The sequence below is a fragment of the Gossypium arboreum genome, chromosome 6 (assembly GCF_025698485.1).
Source record: "Gossypium arboreum isolate Shixiya-1 chromosome 6, ASM2569848v2, whole genome shotgun sequence".
Taxonomy (NCBI): Eukaryota; Viridiplantae; Streptophyta; class Magnoliopsida; order Malvales; family Malvaceae; genus Gossypium; species Gossypium arboreum.
In genome coordinates, this window is record NC_069075.1 from 137,593,165 (window position 1) to 137,614,216 (window position 21,052).

Genomic DNA, 21,052 nt, shown 5'->3' on the forward strand with positions numbered 1-21,052 from the left:
CACTTTACCAAAGGCTCATTTGTGTCATAACTTACATGAGTTCTTCTTAAAAGCCCACTTAACCAAATCTCCTATTCACTTAAAAATCCCACCTTGATATTTTACCGTGTTTAGCTTAGTCTTGGGCCTTCTAAAGGTCTACTAACACATTTAAACATAATTCCAATATTTAGAACATGAAAATTTCAAGATTTACTAAAATCACAAAACCCAAAAAAAATCCGAAAATCGTATGCGTTACAACTAATATTTTCTTCCTTTCCAATAATAGTAATAATTTTATAAATATATCTAATAATAAAATTTCAAATATCAATAATACTGATAAATAATAATTTTCATAAAAATTTTCAAACATACATCTGATAATATTTTTACGATAATAATAATTTTATCTCATAATACTAATTAAAATTTCATAAAATTTAAAATATCCGTAATAATAAATACATTAAAAATTTTCTAGTGGTAATTTAATAAAATAAATTTTTTTACATAGCGATAATATTTAAAACTTTCTAATTATTCAGGTTTTCTTCTATTGAATCCTGACTCAAAACCCAACTCTTCTAGGCCCCAAATTAGGATGTTACAACCCTACCCTCCTTAAAAAAAATTTAGTCCTCGAAATTTCAAACTATCAACTAACCGTATTACTCAAGTCAAACCACTATGCTTTCACTGCAAGACTCGATTAAAAATAATTTTAATACGACGAGAACATCTAATTACCGAAATAAAGAAGCGTTTATCAAGCATGCATTCAATTCAGTAACACACACTTAAATAGGATAAACTTGGCAATCCCGAGCTCGATGCTCCTTGGACCCACATCTAAAGCATCCTCCCATCTTCCTAAGGCATTCACCAATATGGCGCTTGTTTGCAGATCTTTTGAGGTTGGAAAGTTTGGCGTGCCTTAACATGTTTCACGAGCGAAGCTTGGTCTTACGAGAACTAGAATCCTTTCTCTTCTTACCTTTGTAAGCACCCGCTTGAAACATTTCCCTAATTTCCTTAACCTTGGTCTCCAATACTTCCTCTACCACTTTCCTTACTAACTCGGCCATTGCCTCAAGTACCAAGCTCGAGTTACTGCTACCGAAGTTAGCGGACTTTTCTTACCCTCAAAATCCATATCAATACTCTACATTACCAGTACACATCTCAATTAACTACAAAGATCTCAAAAATTTTACTATTTATTCACATGTCTTATGCAGAGATAGTATTTTCAAGTTTCTATTTTCACGAATCATAGCCTAGCTACACTCTCATTATTCTAGAGTTTTAGGGTTGCCCTAGTTATAATGTCATGATATGGTCTCATTCTATCTACAATAATATCTTAATCTGATTGTAATACGAGGAGCGAAACACTTACAGACTTGGTGTCGGGGATTGGTGTGCCACTTCTTTATCATCCATAAAACCCATGTTTTTGTTTCTAGAAAATAAAAAGATTTCATTTGAAAACACTTTTTTTTAAAACTATTGATTTAACCTCGTTCAATAGAAAAACTTTGAACATTTTGAAAACCTATAGGAAAAACTTTTTTTTAAAGATTTTCGGACCGATCCATGTAGAGTTGTTGTAACAGGCTCGATACCACTAAATGTAACACCCCAAATCCGGCACGGGCGTTATGATCGGATCGATCGCCACATTGATGTGTTCAAAACATTCAGTATTACTTAGTTTGGAAAAATGAGTTGGTGTTGTAAAGACACTTTTAAAAGTAGGTTAAAGTGAATGGAAGCTGCGCACCGGTAAGAAACCGGGAAGAAGAGGAGGTGAGTCCGTCGATTGCTTAAGTACCAAGCTCTCTCTTGGATCCAATCCTAGACATGCACACCGCCATTGCCACACTCTAACATCTCGTATAATTTTGAGAAAACCGTTTGATTATGACCACTTAAGAAAATGATTAAGGTTGCAAATCGTTTGCTTAAAATATTTATTTTCTTGGGAAAACATTTACTTTATGAAAACTTTGCGCGTCATCGTGATCTTTTTAAAACAAGTAGATTTTATAAAGCGAACCTAGTGCTAGCAGGTTTAATAATCCCCAAAATATAAGTAATTAAAAGAGCGACCTTATTACAACTTTAAGCATAATAAAATAATCCAAAATAAATATTAAACTTATTTAAAATCGGCAATCAATCTTCATGGCCACTCTGAATCCCTTGACTCCAAGTCCACCAATTCTAGGGCTCACTGCAAGGATGGAAGAGGAAGGGGTGAGTTTGGGAAAACTCGGTGTATCTGAAACCCATCCAAAGCCCAATTCAGCTCGAGCCCATTGGGCTAAGCCTATTCAGATAACAAGACACAAGAGGGTGAAGCCCTTTTCGAATCTGAGCAAGGCCTTAGCCCCTTTTACATAACAGTGTGGCCCATAGGCCCGTTCGATAGCATGAGTAACAACGGTAATAATGAATGCAAGCCCATCAGGGAGACTACTCAACCCACCAACCGCTACACCGCCTGTACCAACCCTACACACCATGTGGGAATATCTCAACCCACCCACCCTACACACCATAGTTAAACAACGCACTCAAATTCAGTCGATTGAGGCAAAGCCTCCGATCGTGGATGAACCACTTTCAATACTTCCTCCATTAATACCCCAACCCCATGCAGCAGATATTAATAAAAGCATATCATGTAAAATACAACATTGATCAATCATGCGTTCACCAATTTAAACCCTAGGGGTATTTGGTAATTTTACTCTTTAGGGGTAATTTGGTAATTTTGCTCTTTAGGGTAATTTCGTGATCTACGCTCTTGCACAAGCTAATTCAGTAATTTTTATCGGTTTATGCAATTTGATTCCACCATCTACCTAACGAGCTAATTTGCCCATCTCTTACCCATATTGGTCCAGTAAGCCCATTGGGCCCGATTTTGGCCCATCGAGCCCTTTTTCCAAAATACGCTAAAACATCACGCTGACGTGCTTACCACCTTGCGGTGCGGATCTAACAATTACTCTATGACTTGAGAGCATTCGCATACCACATGACCATGAAATCCGGAATTTGGCATTTAAACTTTTTAATTGAACTAAAGAAGGGTGTTAAGACACACCGATTCATGACGACGCTTTCGAGATCCCTTCGATGTCCTACAATTTATTAGCACAGTTCTTATTTACAAACCATAATCACTAAACCCCAAAACTTACTTATCCATGATCGAACCATATCCCTAAAACCTTTGAAACCTTACCTTTTGCCAAAATCGATGGTTAGCTCGAATCCGATTGCTCCAATGAACCACGCCTTAGATTCAACGCTTAAGAAGACTCTAGTCACCAAAAGAAAACATCAGTTAAAGACTCTTAGAGCCATATGCCCAAATCGATGACCTCCCTAATTTTAGGGACTTGGTTTTCTTAACTTTGCAAAATAAAACGGATCGAGATGATACGTACTTATCCCTTACTCCCACTTGATTTCCACGCAATCTAGTGTAGATTTATCTATCAAGCGACGGTGAACTCGATTCCCCAAAGTCTTGAAGTTTAGGCTATAAGCCCCCAAATCTATGGTTTTTCGCTTTTGTGTGATGAAGAAGATGATAATGTGGGGCTACAACCTTGAAGTAGAATTGCGGTCGAGATCTAGGATTAAGAAAAGATAATTGCAAATTAATAAAACAAAAGAACATAGGAGAACGGCTTTGAAGAAATCGGCACAAGCAATGATCACAGGATTTCGCTTTTATGGATTCGGCAAAAGTATTGATGAATAGCGGTATGATGAATAGTTTTGAAGAAGAAGAAAGAAAAATAGAAGAAGAGGAATAGTGGAGGTGGTAGTTTTACTAGAGAGGAAAAGAGAGGAAAAACAACCTAAGGTGTTAAAGTAGAAGAAAAGCAGCACCAACAATACCCTAAGTGCCGAAATACTAACCTCATAATCCCTGCCGATTTTCCTCTTCAATTCCCACCATTCGGCTAACTCCTAGCCTCATCCCAATCCTTAAATCTCTCCCTTATCACTCCTTAATCCAAGCATTTAAACCGATCCAACTCTCCTCTAGCAGAATCCACGAACTCCAACACTTACCCTCCCGCACTTAAAAAATAAATGCATCTATTTGCCAACAAAGGGAATCGATCCCAAGTCTTCCCCAACACTTACACGCCACCTTTATAGCTCCCTAGTGGCGTCCTTAGCCACTTTACCAAAGGCTCATTTGTGTCATAACTTACGAGTTCTTCTTAAAAGCCCACTTAACCAAATCTCCTATTCACTTAAAAATCCCACCTTGATATTTTACCGTGTTTAGCTTAGTCTTGGGCCTTCTAAAGGTCTACTAACACATTTAAACATAATTCCAATATTTAGAACATGAAAATTTCAAGATTTACTAAAATCACAAAACCCAAAAAAAATCCCGAAAATCGTATGCTACAACTAATATTTTCTTCCTTTCCAATAATAGTAATAATTTTATAAATATATCTAATAATAAAATTTCAAATATCAATAATACGATAAATAATAATTTTCATAAAAATTTTCAAACATACATACAGATAATATTTTTACGATAATAATAATTTTATCTCATAATACTAATTAAAATTTCATAAAAATTTAAAATATCCGTAATAATAAATGATAAAAATTTTCTAGTGGTAATTTAATAAAATAAATTTTTTCTCGCAGCGATAATATTTAAAACTTTCTAATTATTCGGGTTTTCTTCTATTCAATCCGGACTCAAAACCCAACTCTTCTAGGCCCCAAATTCAGGATGTTACACCTATAATGGGTGAGAATCGAGGAATCTGCTGGTTCAGGTACCTCAACTTTAGAACTAAAACCTCATATAGAAAAACCGTAAGAGCCCAACTTAGTTAGGTTTAAACTTTAGATATTACCTTATGAATTATCGTTGAAATTTATTGATATCATGTGATACTGACTATCTCTTTTCTTTTTGTGCATGTCATGTTGCATTTGAAAGGTATCGATTCACGATCAGTTTCTAAGTTAGGAAGTTTTATTATGGAGAACGGACTTTTTGATAGAGTGGAAAGCAACGCCAACGTCCATAGATGGTCCGAGCAAACTCAACTAGAAAAGGGAAATAGTATAGCTGAGGGATACGTGTCAGAGTTTTCAGATTACACTCGTATTAGTGTCACGTAGAATAATATCCAGGAGCTTAAGGAAATTTGGGATCAGTGGGGCAAAGAGACCAAGCAGTTATTCTACGATAATTACGGAGACTTACCGTACTTGCTTGAGTTTTAGATAGACGAGCACTTATTCTGAGCCCTTGCTCAGTTTTGGAACCCAGCGTACAGTTGCTTCACTTTTGGAGAAGTAGATATGGTACCTACTGTGGAGGAGTACACTACCTTGCTTCGTTGTCCCAGGTTTCAGAATGATAAGATCTATTCTCGAGCTGCTTGTGTCCCTACTTTTTGAAAGAAATTGATGATTATTACAGGGATGAGCGAGCAGTGGGCCACGGCTCGAATTAAGGAAAAGGGTGAGTACAAGTGCATTTCGTGGGATGCTTTGAAAGATTTGATTCTGACACACCCTGATGAGACGAAGAAGGTAGATGTTTTTGCCTTAAGTTTGTATGGATTGATGGTTTTCCCTAGGGCTTTGGGATATATGGATGAGGCAGCCACGGATCTCTTTCATCGACTCGAGAAAAGGTCACTACATTCTGCAATTTTGGCGGAAACATTTAGGTCTTTAGGTGCATGTAGGAGGGCTTGTGCTGGCAGGTTTATAGGGTGTGCTCAGTTACTTTTGGCTTGGTTCTACAGTCATTTTTGGTTGATAGATAGGGTGGTTTGTCGAGTCTTCTTCGAGGATTATTCACCGCTGAAAGATATAGTAGCTTCAACTAGGAGAGTTGATGTTCCAGAAGAGAATTGGATTGCGCTACTTCAGAACCTTCAGTCGAAAGATGTCGAGTGGAGGGCTCTGTGGATGATTCCTGGTGAGGTTCTTTACCGATGAGGCAGTTTTGATTGGGTCCCCCTGTTGGGAATTTGGGGTGCCATTGGTTATGCTCCTTTGCTCGTGCTGAGGCAGCATGGATTGAGACAGTTCGTACCAGTAACTCAGGGGTTGGCTCAAAGTGAGTTCGTATATAGAGGAGTCGATTACAAGAGGAAGGTTAGTGAAGTTTCTAGTGCTTGGAAAAAGACTTGTCAGTTGAAAGGAGTATCTATTAGTCCTACAACCACACCGGAATACATTGAATGGAGAGGCAGAAGGGTTAACGATAATATCCCTAAGCCAAGTGTGGAAAGAACTCGACCGATAGAAGAATATTTGCAAGTAAGGCCCTCAGAGTAAGAAATTATGAAGCAGGAGTTCGAGAGAAAGAACTTGGAGTTCGAGAAGAGGATAGCAAAGCTCGAAGAGGAAAAGATGTACTTGAGTTTGGACATCGATGTTCAAAAGATGGAGCTCGAGAAAGAGAGAAAAGAAAAGAGGAAGATTGAGGAAGATCGAGATGATCTAAAGGAGCATTACAAAAGGGCACAAGTATCCTTGAGGAGAGCAAGAGTAGGAAGATCTTCAGATCAGTTGCAGAAAGAGGTCCAAGAGGAAAAGGCTAGAGCCGAGTATTGGGAGAGGAAGTTCCAAGAGATGCAGGTACAAAATTTGGCATTAGAGGAAGAGAATAGAGGATTGAAGACTAAGGTAACTGAGCTTGGAAGATCCCTACGTTGGCACAAAAACCATAATTCTGTGGTCGAGTTAAAGGAGCTAAAAAGTAAGGTTGAGGATTTAGAAGTGGCACTGTATGATGGTGAACTCCGAGTTGAGCAGCTCGAGGCGCAAGAAGATTATCTGAAGGGAGAGCTTTATCAGGCTAGAGGACAGGTCAGAGAAAGAGATCATGTCATTGGTGAAGCCATAGCCCAGATTCGAGAGGTTGCTAAATATGTGCAAGACTTGGCAATTCGAGCTGATGTATTGAGTCTGATGTGTTCATCATCGTCGGATATAGGACGAGAGTTAGCCCTTTTATTAGATAGAGTTAAAGCTTTGGGCCTTAGGGCGAAAGCGTATTTGTAATCCTCTTATGTAAAGATATTCTTTTTCTAAATAAAATTTTCTAAATGAAGTTGAACCAGAATCGATATTCTTTTTTGCATTCATGCATTTGCATCTCATAGCATTTCATCACATTATTTGCATTCAAAGTTATAGAAAGACCCTGATTAGTTAAAGTTAACTTCAAAAGGTAGAAAAGAAAATCTGGAAATCACGCACCCTTACGGCACTCGTACTAAGACTAAGAGTATGGATCAAAGGTTAGAGCAATTACAAAAAGATATGCAAGATCAAATGCAGGAGCAGTTGGCCAAAATGCAGAATGAAATGAGGGAACAGATGCTAGAGGCTCAGAGAAACATGATGGCTGAAATGGCTCAACTGCTGAGAGCCATTGATAAAGGAAAAGCTCCCATGGCAATCACTGAAGAAGAGAATGAAGGTCCTCCTCCGGGTTTTACTCCACCTCATGTGCCACTGCAAACCGAGGCACCTCCTAGAAGGCCATCTGTCATCGTAAAGCCTCAACATGGGCCAATTGATGCTGGAATCCCCGTAAATTTCCCATCTGGGTTGGGAAATAATTTGGGTGATAGCTCGGTCAACCCTATCACTCCTGATCTGGATTTGATGGAGAAGGAAAGAATGGCAACTGAATCCGCGAAACAATTGGAAGAGAAGTTTAGGGTTTTGGAAGGCGCAGTCAATCATCATGGGATTGATGCCAAAGACTTAAGTTTGATTCCAGATTTGGTGCTTCCTCATAAATTTAATATGCCAGAATTTGAAAAGTACAACGGGACTACTTGTCCAGAGGAACATATAACAATGTTTTGTAGGAGGATGACCGGATATGTGAACAATGATCAACTATTGATCCATTATTTTCAGGACAGCCTAGTGGGAGCAGCGGCTAGGTGGTACAATCAGTTGAGCCGTGCAAGAATCGGTTCATGGAGAGATCTTGCATAGGCTTTCATGCAACAGTACAACCATGTGACTGATATGACGCCAAATAGGATCACACTTCAAAACATGGAGAAAGAGCCTAATGAAAATTTTAGGCAATATGCACATCGATGGAGGGAGGTGGCAATGCAAGTACAACCACTATTGTTGGAAAATGAGACCACCATGTTATTTATTAATACTTTGAAGGAGCCATTCATCACACATATGATTGGAAGTACCACGAAAAGTTTCGCGGATATAGTTATGGCGGGTGAGATGGTTGAAAATGCCGTGAGGGGCGGTAAAATTGAGGGGGAAGTGGCTAAAAGATCGGCCCCAAGGAGAAAAGACAATAAGGTGAATAACATGAATAGTTTCGACTCCAGGGCAATCACAGTTGGACAACCTAAGGCAGCTACGGGTGAGCAACAAAGTACTCAAAAACAGGAATCGGGTGCAAGACAGAATTCGGAGAGGATGCAATTCACTCCTATCCCTGTGACATATCGTGAGCTTTATCAAAGCTTATACGATGCACATGCCATTGCTCCGTTTCACTTAAAACCACTGCAGCCACCGTACCCTAAATGGTATGATGCAAATGCTAAATGTGAATATCACGCGGGAATATCAGGGTATTCAATTGAAAACTGCACTGGGTTCAAGAAGGTCGTGGAGAGGCTCATTAAAATGGGGGTGGTGAAATTCGATAGTACCCCTAATACTGAAAATCCGTTACCAGATCATGGCAATCATGGAGTGAATGCCATCGATGAAATAAAGAAAGGAAAGGTCAAGGAAGATATTGCTGAGGTGAAGACACCTATGAAAGTAATATGGGAGGAGATGGTGAAAAGAGGTATGCTGACCTCTAGAAGAGGAAGAGAAGGAATGGAAAGTGAATTCCATGGAAAGATCGTTCATATGATCCAAAATTGCGAAGAGTTCAAGGCCATGGTACAAGGCCTTATGGTTAATAAAGAACTACAAGTTTTCGAGGGTAGTTCTTGTGAAGGACAAATATGTGTTTGGAGAATGAGCGACAAAAACCTACCGACCGAGAATTATTATTTCTTTGCTAGGGAATAATGAGGCAATGTCACAAGCGGGCCCAAAATAGTCATTCATAAACCCAATCCTTTCTCTTACAAGGATGATAGGAGGGTGCCATGGAGTTATGACTGCAATATAACAATACCTGAGGGGGAGAGTATAGCTAGGATGGCGGGGGCACGCAAAATGAAGGTTCCCATACGAAGTGGGAAACGTTATGATGGGGGAAATATCGAGTGGAGCCGTAGAGACGAAAGATGCCAAGGTTGAAAGGAAGAAAGAGATTAAAGTACCCATCAATGAGCCAGTAAAGGAGGAAGAAGCTAAGGAGTTTCTAAAGTTCCTGAAACATAGCGAGTATAGCGTGGTCGAGCAGTTGCGCAAGCAATCGGCACGTATATCAGTGTTAGCTCTACTCCTGAGTTCAGAGGTGCATCGGGATGCGTTGTTAAAGGTGCTTAACGAAACATATGTCACCCATGACATATCCGTTAACAAGCTGGACCGGTTAGTAAACAACATTAGTGTTGACAATTTCATCTACTTTAATGATGATGAAATTCCACCTGGGGGCATAGGGTCAACCAAGGCCTTGCATATCACTACTCGGTGCAAGGGATACACGCTTCCAAGTGTACTTGTTGATAATGGGTCTGCTTTGAACATCATTCCATTATCCACATTAAACAGATTGCCTATTGACAGTTCACATATGAAGACATGTCATATGTGGTGAGAGCCTTTGATGGAACTGAAAGGAAAGTGTTGGGACGAATTGACATCCCTCTAGAGATTGGACCGAATACATATGAAGTTGATTTCTTGGTGATGGATATCAAGCCCTCCTATAATTGTTTATTGGGGAGACCATGGATACACTCGGCAGGAGCAGTGCCCTCCTCACTACACCAAAAATTGAAGTTAGTAACAGATGGACGCTTAATAACCATCAATGCGGAGGAGGACATCATAGCGGCAGTCACCAGCAAGGCTCCTTATATTGAGGCCAATGAAGAGGCTATCGAGTGTTCTTTCCGCTTTTTAGAAATCATTAATGCTACTTTCATTTCGGAAGGAAGTGAGATGCCGGCACCCAAAATGTCTAGAGCCACGAGGATGGCCTTACAAATGATGATAGGGAAGGGAGCATTGCCAGGAAAAGGGCTAGGAAGACAGTTGCAAGGAAGGGTTCAAATCCAAAAACTGAGTGAGAAGAAGGATCGTTTTAGTTTGGGTTTCAAGCCAGACCATAAGCATAGGAGGCAAGAAATGGAGAAGCGCCAAGCGAGAAGAAAGGCGCGTTTGAATGGAAGAGAAGTTGAGTGGGAATCGATGACATTCCCACCTATATCCAAATCCTTTAAGTCAAGAGGATTGTTGATAGAGGAAAGTCATCAAGTTAATGCTGTACACAATGAGGGATCAGAGCAAGAAAACATCGAGGGCATTCGCCCTTACGAATCGGGGAGCTCTCTGAACAATTGGACTGCGGAAGAACTTCCTGTAGTCTTTAGGAAATTTTCAGAGTAATTCTCGAAACATGTTTGTTACTCTAGGGCCTAGGAGTAATAAGATTACATGTGTGAAATAGGCTTATGTTCATCTATAATTATTTAAATAAAACATAACTTTTATCAATTTAAACGAGTATTGTTTCATTTTTATCGACCAATATTCCTTTAAATTCTGGCAATTCTTGTTCTTTTATTCATAGCACATAAACAACCATTCTTAGATTCATTCATTCTTTGTATATTCTTTCATACCCCCACAGGTCCCTAGATATCAATGATATGGGCGCTGATACTGTAGCTCCTAATTTCTCTGGCGAGCAAAACATGTGTTTAGAGGAACCTCAGGATTTTGAAGATGTTCAAGATTGTGACATTTCTCTCGATCTGTTAAGAATGGTAAAGCAAGAGGAGGAACAAATCATGCCACATGAGAAAGACGCAATAGAGAATATAACCCTAGAGGAGGGGAAGGAGTTGAAAATCGGAACCCTAATTAGCAAGGACAGAAGACATGGTCTGGTTGAGTTGCTTCGAGAGTTTAAAGATATCTTTGCCTGGTCATATCAGGATATGCCCGGATTGAGTACCGACATTGTGGTACATTGACTTCTGATAAGACAGGATTGTAAGCCAGTCTAATAGAAGTTACGAAGAATGAGGCCAGATATTTTTTTGAAAATAAAGGATGAAGTCAAGAAGCAGTTTGATGCAGGATTCTTGCAAGAAGTGAAGTACTCCAAATGGGTAGTTAACATTGTGCCTATTCCTAAGAAGGATGGGAAGGTACGAATGTGTGTTGATTACAGAGATCTGAACAAAGCAAGCCCAAAGGATAATTTTCCTTTACCACACATTGACACTTTAGTAGACAACACAGCAGGATATTCATTGTTCTCCTTTATGGATGGTTTTTCAGAATACAATCAGATAAGGATGCATCCGGAGGACATGGATAAAACCATATTCATAACCTTGTGGGGCACCTTTTGCTACAAAGTAATGCCATTTGGACTAAAAAACACAAGGGCAACATACCAACGGGCCATGGTGAACTTGTTCCACGACATGATGCATAAGGATATTGAAGTATATGCTGATGATATGATTGCCAAGTCGCGCACAGAAAAAGAGCACATTGAGGTCTTGAGAAGATTGTTCTTGAGGTTGAGAAAATTTCAATTGAAGCTCAATCCAGCAAAGTGTACTTTTGGAGCCAGATAAGGAAAGTTATTAGGCTTCGTAATCAGTGAAAAAGGAATTGAAGTTGGCTCAGACAAGGTCAGAGCCATACGAGAGTTACCTCCGCCACGTACTCAAAAAGAAGTTTGAGGATTCCTAGGAAGATTGAATTATATTGCTCGGTTCATTTCACAACTAACCGAGAAATGTGATCCTATCTTTCGCCTTCTTAGAAAGTACAATCAAGGTACTTGGGATGAGGAATGCCAGAATGCTTTTGAAAAGGTCAAGCGGTATTTGTTGAATGCACCGGTATTATCTTCACCTAGCCTAGATAAACCATTAATACTGTACTTGTCAGTGTTCAGTAATTCTATGGGATATGTGCTTGGCCAGTATGACGAGTCAGGGAAAAAGGAGAAGGCAATTTATTATCTCAGTAAGAAGTTCACTGACTGCGAGAGATATTCACCAATTGAAAAGTTGTGTTGTGCGCTGATTTGAATAACTCGGAGATTAAGACAATATATGCTATACCATACCACTTGGCTTATCTCAAAACTTGATCCGTTGAAATACATGATGGAGTCAACGGCTCTAATGGGAGAATGGCGAGATGGCAAATTTTGCTTTCAGAGTTTGATATAGTCTATATAAGTCAAAAGGCTATAAAAGGAAGTGTGGTAGAAGACTTCTTGGCTAGTAGAGCTCTAGAGGATTATGAGCCATTGAACTTCGATTTTCCAAATGAGGAGTTGATGTGTATAGCCATGACTGAAAATTCTTCTTGGAAGCTCAATTTTGATGGGGCTTCTAATGCAGTTGGAAAGGGAATTGGGGCAGTCTTGGTATCTCCGAATGGCGATCATTATCCTTTTACGTGCAAGTTGGACTTTGATTGAACAAACAATATGGCTGAATATAAAGCATGCATCATAGGACTTCAAACAGTTATAGAGCGAGGTATAAAAACCCTAGAAGTATATGGAGATTCGGCGTTGGTTGTTTATCAGCTTAGAGGTGAATGGGAGACAAAGGACCCTAAATTGATTAGTTATCGAAAGGTAGTTTTGGGGTTACTTGAGGAATTTGATAGCATTACCTTCAATTATCTCTCACGAGATGAAAATCAGATGGCAGATGCTTTAGCAACCTTGGCCTCAATGATCAAGGCGAATAAAGAAGAAGAAATGAAGCCAATTCAAATGAGTGTTTATGGGGCTCCAGCTCATTGTTGTAACATTGAGAAGGAAGGAAATGACAATAACCCATGGTATCAAGATATATTGCAATACGTGAGAGATCGTAAATACCCTGAACAGGCTAGTGAAAATGATAAACAAACTTTGAGGAGGTTAGCTTGTGACTATGTTTTAGATGGAGATATCCTGTACAAGAGATGGAAAGACCAAGTATTTTTGAGATATGTCGATGCTGTGGAAGCTAAGCTAATTTTAGAAGAAGTTCATGAAGGTGTGTACGGGACACATGCAAATGGGTTCACGATGGCGAGGCAAATCATGAGGTTTGGCTATTATTGGGCTACCATGGAAGGAGACTGTAGTAACTACACCAAGAAGTGCTATAAATGTCAGATTTATGGGGACAAAATTCATGTTCCACCTTTACCTTTGCATGTTATGACTTCTCCATGGCCCTTTTCTATGTGGGGTATGGATGTTATTGGACCAATATCACCGAAAGCTTCGAATGGACATCGGTTTATCTTCGTGGTAATTGACTACTTTACAAAGTGGGTAGAGGCCGCCTCTTATGTGAATGTTACTAAGTCAGCAGTAAGTCGATTCTTAAAGAAGGAGATCATTTGTTGATATGGAATGCCTGAGAAGATCATATCCGACAATGCATTAAACTTAAATAACAAAATGATAGCGGAGGTTTGCGACCAGTTTAAGATCAAGCATCACAATTCTTCTCCCTATCGTCCAAAAATGAATGGGGCAGTGGAAGCTGCCAACAAGAATATTAAGAAAATAGTGGGGAAGATGACTGAGACCTATAGAGATTGGCATGAGAAGTTTCCATTTGCACTCCTAGCCTATCGAACATCTGTCAGAACCTCTACTGGGGCAACTCCATTCTCGCTAGTTTATGGGATGGAAACAGTATTACCTATTGAAGTAGAAATACCTTCTCTTTGAATTTTGACGGAGGTAAAGTTAGATGAAGCTGAGTGGGTTCAATCCCGCTATGACCAGTTGAACTTGATTGAGGAAAAAGAGGCTAAAAGCCATTCGACATGGTCAGATGTATCAGAAGTGAATGATGCGAGCTTATGACAAGAAATCCGACCAAGAGAATTCCAAGAGGGAGACCTTGTATTGAAAAAGATTATTCCTATTCAAAAGGACTTTAGAGGAAAATGGATGCCGAATTAAGAAGGGCCGTATGTCGTAAAGAAACCTTTCTCTGGTGGTGCATTGATCTTAGCGGAAATGGATGGGAAAATTTTACCCAATCCAGTGAATTCAGACTCAATTAAAAAATACTTTGTCTAAAGAAAAAGAGAATATAAGGTGAAAACCCACAAAGGGCGCCTTGAATAAAAAAAAAACGGAGAGGCCAAGGTGAAAACCCGCAAAGGGCACCTTGTGACCAAAGGGTTTTGAGTTGAAAACCCGAAAGGGAAGCTCAAATTTTGAAGAGCACACAACGATCTTGCTACAAAGAGCGAAGAATGCTGCAAACTGGGGCATTAACAGAGTACTTGGGCTTTTTTTTAACACATGTTGAATTCAAGAAAGACTTCATGGAGCTGGTGTATAGGCACTCAAGCGGCGATATCTAGAGGAACTAACTTCTGTCTTGTTTGCTATCTTTAGATTCTATTTCTTCTAGAAGATAGGCTAGCAGATTAATTCCCTTTTGTATCTTTTTGATAATTCATTCAAATCTAATTATTCTTAAAAATTTATTCGTCTTTCACTATTCTTTAAGTATGTTGCATTGAAATAATGATAGATGAACTAAATATGTTCACAAATGAAGTTTTGCGCATTACTCTGAAATTTCTAGATAACACAAGAAACTAAAACAGGACAATTGTTTGAGAAATTCACGTAAGTAAGGGATAAAAGAACTCGAGGAATTCCTTTCCTCCAGTCCAAAAGGAAAATAGACAAAGCCAATAATTCAGTTCTTACAGACATCCTCAGTGGATCGTAGCATGGGAGGACGGCTTGCAGGCTGAGCATGAATGAAACTTTGAGAAAAGAAAAGGCAAATGAAGGAATGAATGATGACGTCTAGGATAGAGGTCATATTCATGACATTTTGCATCATAACATGTTTAATTAGGAACATTCGACTCACTTCGAGCATAGCATCCTAAATTATCAAGCATAATCATTTTACAGGTTATTGGAGACAGCGTGCTTTAAAACCCAAAACAGTAGGGTAATAGGACACAGCTTAGCAGATCTGACCTTTATCGGGGCAGATCCAAGATGACAGATCTTATCTCTCTGTATTCGGCGGGGAGCAGATCGAAGATATAGCTGATTTGGCTTTCACGTGTTTACGATGAAGCAAATCTAAGATGATTTATCGTCTTTGTATTGTCAGAGAACAAATCGAAGTCTGGCATTTCCACTTTGATGGGAGGTAGACACATAGCAGATCTCACCTTCAGATTTTTACGCTGAAGCAGATCCAAGATGATAGATCTTATCTCTCTATATTCGGCAGGGAGTAGATCGAAGATATAGCTGATTTGGCTTTCACGTGTTTACGATGAAGCAAATCTAAGATGATTTGTCGTCTCTGTATTGTCAGACAACAAATCGAAGTTTGGCATTTCCACTTTGATAGAAGGCAGACACATAGTAGATCTCACCTTTAGATGTTTACGCTGAAGCAGATCCAAGATGACAGATCTTATCTCTCTGTATTCGGCGGGGAGCAAATCGAAGAAATAGCTGATTTGGCTTTCACGTGCTTACGATGAAGCAAATCTAAGATGATTTGTCGTCTCTATATTGTCAGAGAACAAATTGAAGTCTGGCATTTCCACTTTGATGGAAGGCAGACACATAGCAGATCTCACCTTCAGATGTTTACGTTGAACCAGATCTAAGATGACAGATCTTATCTCTCTGTATTCGGCGGGGAGCAGATCGAAGATATAGCTGATTTGACTTTCATGTGTTTACGATGAAGAAAATCTAAGATGATTTGTCGTCTCTGTATTGTCAGAGAACAAATCAAAGTCTGGCATCTCTACTTCAATAGAGAGCATATACATAGCAGATCTGACCTTCAGACGATTAGACTGAAACAAGATCCAAGATGATTCGGCATCCTTGTGCTTACAAGGAGCAAATCGAAGACATAGCTGATTTAGTTTTCACGAGCTTATGATGAAGCAAATCTAAGATGATTTGTCATCTCTGTATTGTCAAAGAACAAATTGAAGAAGCAGATTTGGCATCTCTGTGTTTGGCGAAGAACAGATCAAAGATATCAACATGACAATCCCGAGTTTGCAAGAAGTGGATTGAAGACCATAATAAGATCAGTCAAATTTGGTTTTTCTAAATCTTTGCTCGATTCCTGTTACACAACAATGAGCAAAGAGGGGCAGCTGTAAAAGCCCAAATTTGACCAGGCTGAAAACTAAATAAATAAATAAACAATTATTTATTTAACAGTCCAAGTCCATGTTACAAAGCCCAAACAGTGGGCCCAAAATCAAATATTTCAGACCCATTAACCCGGTTACTACCCAGCAGACCCAAAACTACCTAGCAGACCCATTTACACCCTTAACCCAAACAGAATACCAATAAACCAAACCCAAATCAGAAATGGCCCAAAAGGCCAAGTAACTTTAAGGAAACAGGAAACCCTAGGGTTTCCTGAGGACTACAGCGCCGCAGCAACTTCTGGAAGCCTTGGAGAGTGTCTATTGAATTCCCCAAAATCGAGGCCATTAATGAGCCTTCTCAGCACAGCCTGGACGACTCCTCAGCTACCAATCAGCGCTTCACCGACACCACCACCAGACTTCAGGCCTCCATCAACGCCAGCGACCCTTCCATTACCGGATTTTTCACGAGCACCTGCAAAGAAAGGAAAGAAACACAGCAGATACGAAAAACAAAAAAAAGAAGCTAAAATAAAAAGATTTCAACAGATCACAATCAAAGACATGGTGGATACCGCAGACAAGAAATGGAAAGAAAATTTCTTTCCCAGTTTATGTAATAACAGTAGTGGCTATAAAAGCCCGAAATCAAACAGTGTAGAGGACTGATTTTTTTACAGCATAAAAATATACTTACAGATATTCGATTCAGAGAAATACAAACAGTTTCTAAGAGGTGATTTAATCGTGTACCTTGTTCTTATTTTAGCATGCATATATAAATTGTTTTAAGCAGAAATCGTTGAGGTTTTAAAAAGGAAAGAAAGTTACCTGTATTACGCTTGAAGAGGGGAGAGTTTTAACCCTCCGACCACCGTGCGTGCGGCGGCGTCTGTGGCGTGGGAACCGATGGACGAGATTCCACGAGCCTCGATGACCGGCCTCTAGTCCTCTTCAGAGGATTCTTTGTTTTTTTTTCTTAAAATGATATTCCAAATGATTTTTAGGCTTTAGTTTTGGCTTATATAGCCCTAACAAAACGACACCGTTTTAGCTTAGTCTGATAAGCTTAAAACGACGACGTTTTGAAGCCCCAGGATTCGCGTGTTGACCCGATTACCTGGGGAGGATCCGCGAGTTTTTAAAAATTGGGCTAATTGCTCATTTGGTCCACCTTTTTTTTATTATTCATAATTTCATTAATATTTATTTATAATTTATCCCTACTGTTTCAATTTCGTTTCGATTTAACCCTCACAGTGTTTTAAAACCACATTGAGGGAAACGATGTCGTTTTGAAAATAGGAAAATTTTCCCAATGAGTCCCTTTTGTTTTGCGCGCGTTTTAATTAAGGCCTTAATCCATTTTTATTTCTTTTAAATTTGCCCCATAATTTTACTGAACTTTCAATTTAGCCCTATATTTATTTTATATATATATATATATATATATATGTTTTACCTTATTTTTATATTGTACATTATAAAATTATTTTACTATATATATTATTATTATTTATTATATCTTATTGTTCACAAATTATTATTATTATTATTTTACATTATTATTTTATATTATTATATCTTACTTGTATTATACATCTATATACATTGTTCTTACATATATATTTTCGTTATTTTATATTATATCAATTATATTTCTTATTTCCTATATATATTTAAATTATATTTTATTATCGACATTTGTTGTATTTTTATTCTATATTACTCTTTTTTGTGGCATATATAACATATATTATCTATTACATTATTTATGTTATTCATTGTATTATTTAAAATTTTAAAATTTGTAAATTAAATTATATTTTAGCTCATATTATACACATATTAAATTATTAGTTATTTATTTATTATGTATTATTTTAAAATGATATTTTCATGTTATGTGTTATTTTATAAATTCTTTTACATACTTTTATTATATATATATTTTAAACCCAATGTATTTATTATTCTTTTATAAATATTTTGTTATTATGCTTTATATATTGTATAGCAAATACTATTTTAAGATTATTATTAAATATTATGTCTTTATTTGTATTATATGTACACTTTGTTAATAATAACTCATTTTTTATATATATATTGCATATATCGTGTGTTATATATTATCTTATCTTTATTATTTGACCTTACATTTCATGAACATGTACATTAATATTGTAGTACTCTTTTTGTATGTCATGCATTATTTTATTACTTTTTGTATATCATGCATTATTTAATTATTACTTTGTATGTTTGTACGTTTTGTTTATTCATTTCTCAATACATGTTATATATATATATATATATATCTTTGTATGCATATTGTTAATATTTGCTATGAATATATGATTTTTATATGTATGTATCTAATACACGATCTTTATATTATTGTCACCATTCATTTAAATGCATGTATTATTTACCTACTACAATAATATGTTATTATGTATGATTTATAATATAATACAATTCATAACACATCATTTTTAAAAATAAGGCCCCAAAGTTTTCAAAAAACATAAAGGCAATGCTTGGTGTTCGGAAATTTCGAGAAAGTAGTGCTCTAACTTATTGGGTTGCAACTTTTCTCGTTAAGTTCGAATAATCAAGTACCCTTCTTAGTTCTTAAATGTTTGCAAAATGTGAGCAATTGTCTTGGGATTACAAAGCAATATGTACTAACTTATTGGATATAGCGTTTTGTTGTTTCGAGATAGAGATTTCTAAAAAGCTAACTTAGTATCAATACATTGATACAAGTGAACTCTAATTTTCAAAAAAATTAAAATCATTCTAAAAAGGATTGCATCTTAAAATTTTTGAATCTACGACATTAAAGACATTTGATAATCAATTGGGTACCAATCTTTGGGCGTTACGAGGGTGCTAACCCTTCCTCGTACGTAACTGAATCTCGAACCCTTTTTCTGATTTCGTAGACCAAAACTAATGATTTTAAAACAAAATGTTTTAAAGATAATCCAATCACACCTAAAAAGATTGGTGTCAACTCCTGTTTTCGTTTTTAAAGTCAATTCCCATTTTCCAAAACTCGATTTAAAAATGGTTTCGACAATAGGGGTTTTAATTAGAAAGAGATTTCAATTAATCAACATAAAGTCAGTTGTTCTTACTCTCGAATGAGATATTAACATAATTTAGGGATTTCTACGGATCAAGACACAAGTGAATAAATCATTTAATTCAGATTCATAATAAAATATGAAGTCTAGGTGGATTCTTTCCTGAGTATTGTCTATCTCATTGGTTAATATTCGATTATTTCTTTGATTCATTATCTGTTACATTCTTAATTCAATTAGTTTAGTAAATTTAGATTAAAACACATCACCCCAAATTGTTGGCTAAATAACAGAAAAATGGTAATTACTAATACTTTTAATCCTTGTGGATACGATATTCTCTACTCACCATAGCTATACTATTATTCGATAGGTGCGCTTGCCTTTGTCGTATTTATAGTTAGTTTAGTGACCATCAAGGTTTTGACATCGTTGCCGAGAACTAAAATATTAGAAACACTTTATTTTTATTAATTTAGTCATTTTCATTTTTATTATAATTTTTATTTTTAGTTTAATTTTTACTTTCTATTTTTTCTTCTATTTGCTTCTGGCAGGTTCCTTTAATTTAAAACTAGAAGAAACTCATTGGGACCATTACTGTTTGATAGTGAAATTAAAAATACAGCTTGTAGAAACCGTAGAGAAGCAAGGCAGAGTCGAGAGAATTTAGTAGACGAACAAGAGGACATTGTTATTACTGTGGAGATGGGTGATAATCAGAAAATCAGCTAGCTCCTATGATTGTTGCAGATCCAAATCTTATTCCTCGTACTATATATGATTATGCCAAGCCCACTCTAATTAGGGCTGAATCGAGTATTGTGAGACCTACCATTGCTGCAAATAATTTCGAACTGAAGCCGAACATAATTCAAATGATTCAACAGTTTGTTCAGTTCGATGATTTACAAGATGAAGATCCAAATACTCATTTGGCTAATTTCCTGGAAATATGTGATACTTTCAAGATTAATGCAATAATTGACAATGCCATTCGCTTACGGTTATTTCCTTTCTTGCGGAGGAACAAAGCAAAACAGTGATTAAACTCTTTACCACAAGGTTCCATCACTACATGGGCTTAAATGACTAAGAAGTTCCTTCTGAAGTGCTTTCCACCAACTAAGACAGCCAAGTTAAGGAACAACATCTCTTCCTTTGTATAGATCAATTTAGAGACATTATATGATGCATGAGAGAGATACAAAGATTTATTAAGAAGATGCCCTCCCCACGGGTTACCTCTATGGCCACAAGTTCAAACCTTTTACAACGATTTGGACCCTTCAATGAGGCAGTTGATTCACGCAGCGGCCGGTGGTACTCTGAACAGTAAAACACCCAAAGCGTGTAACGCCCTAATTTTCGGGAATTCTGTGAATGTTGACAAAATTTCATGCTTTGATTTTGTCATTTGTGAGTGAAATTATGAAATAGGACCTATGTGAAAATGTTTGAAAATGCTATAGGCTAAATTGAAGTGGCCAAATAAATAGGAGTGCAAAATAGGAGGATTTGCATGATAAACCTCCCATTTTACATGAAGTGGCCAGCCATCATGTTGTTGTAGACAAAATGAACACTTGATATCCATA

General features: G+C 37.4%; 1 non-coding gene across 1 annotated transcript; it reads right to left on the bottom strand.

The window, feature by feature from the left end:
• Positions 1-20,590: 20,590 nt before the first annotated feature.
• Positions 20,591-20,697, bottom strand: LOC128294432 (small nucleolar RNA R71). The gene has a single exon (XR_008284743.1). It is a non-coding gene; the product is annotated as a small nucleolar RNA R71 (small nucleolar RNA).
• Positions 20,698-21,052: the final 355 nt, after the last annotated feature.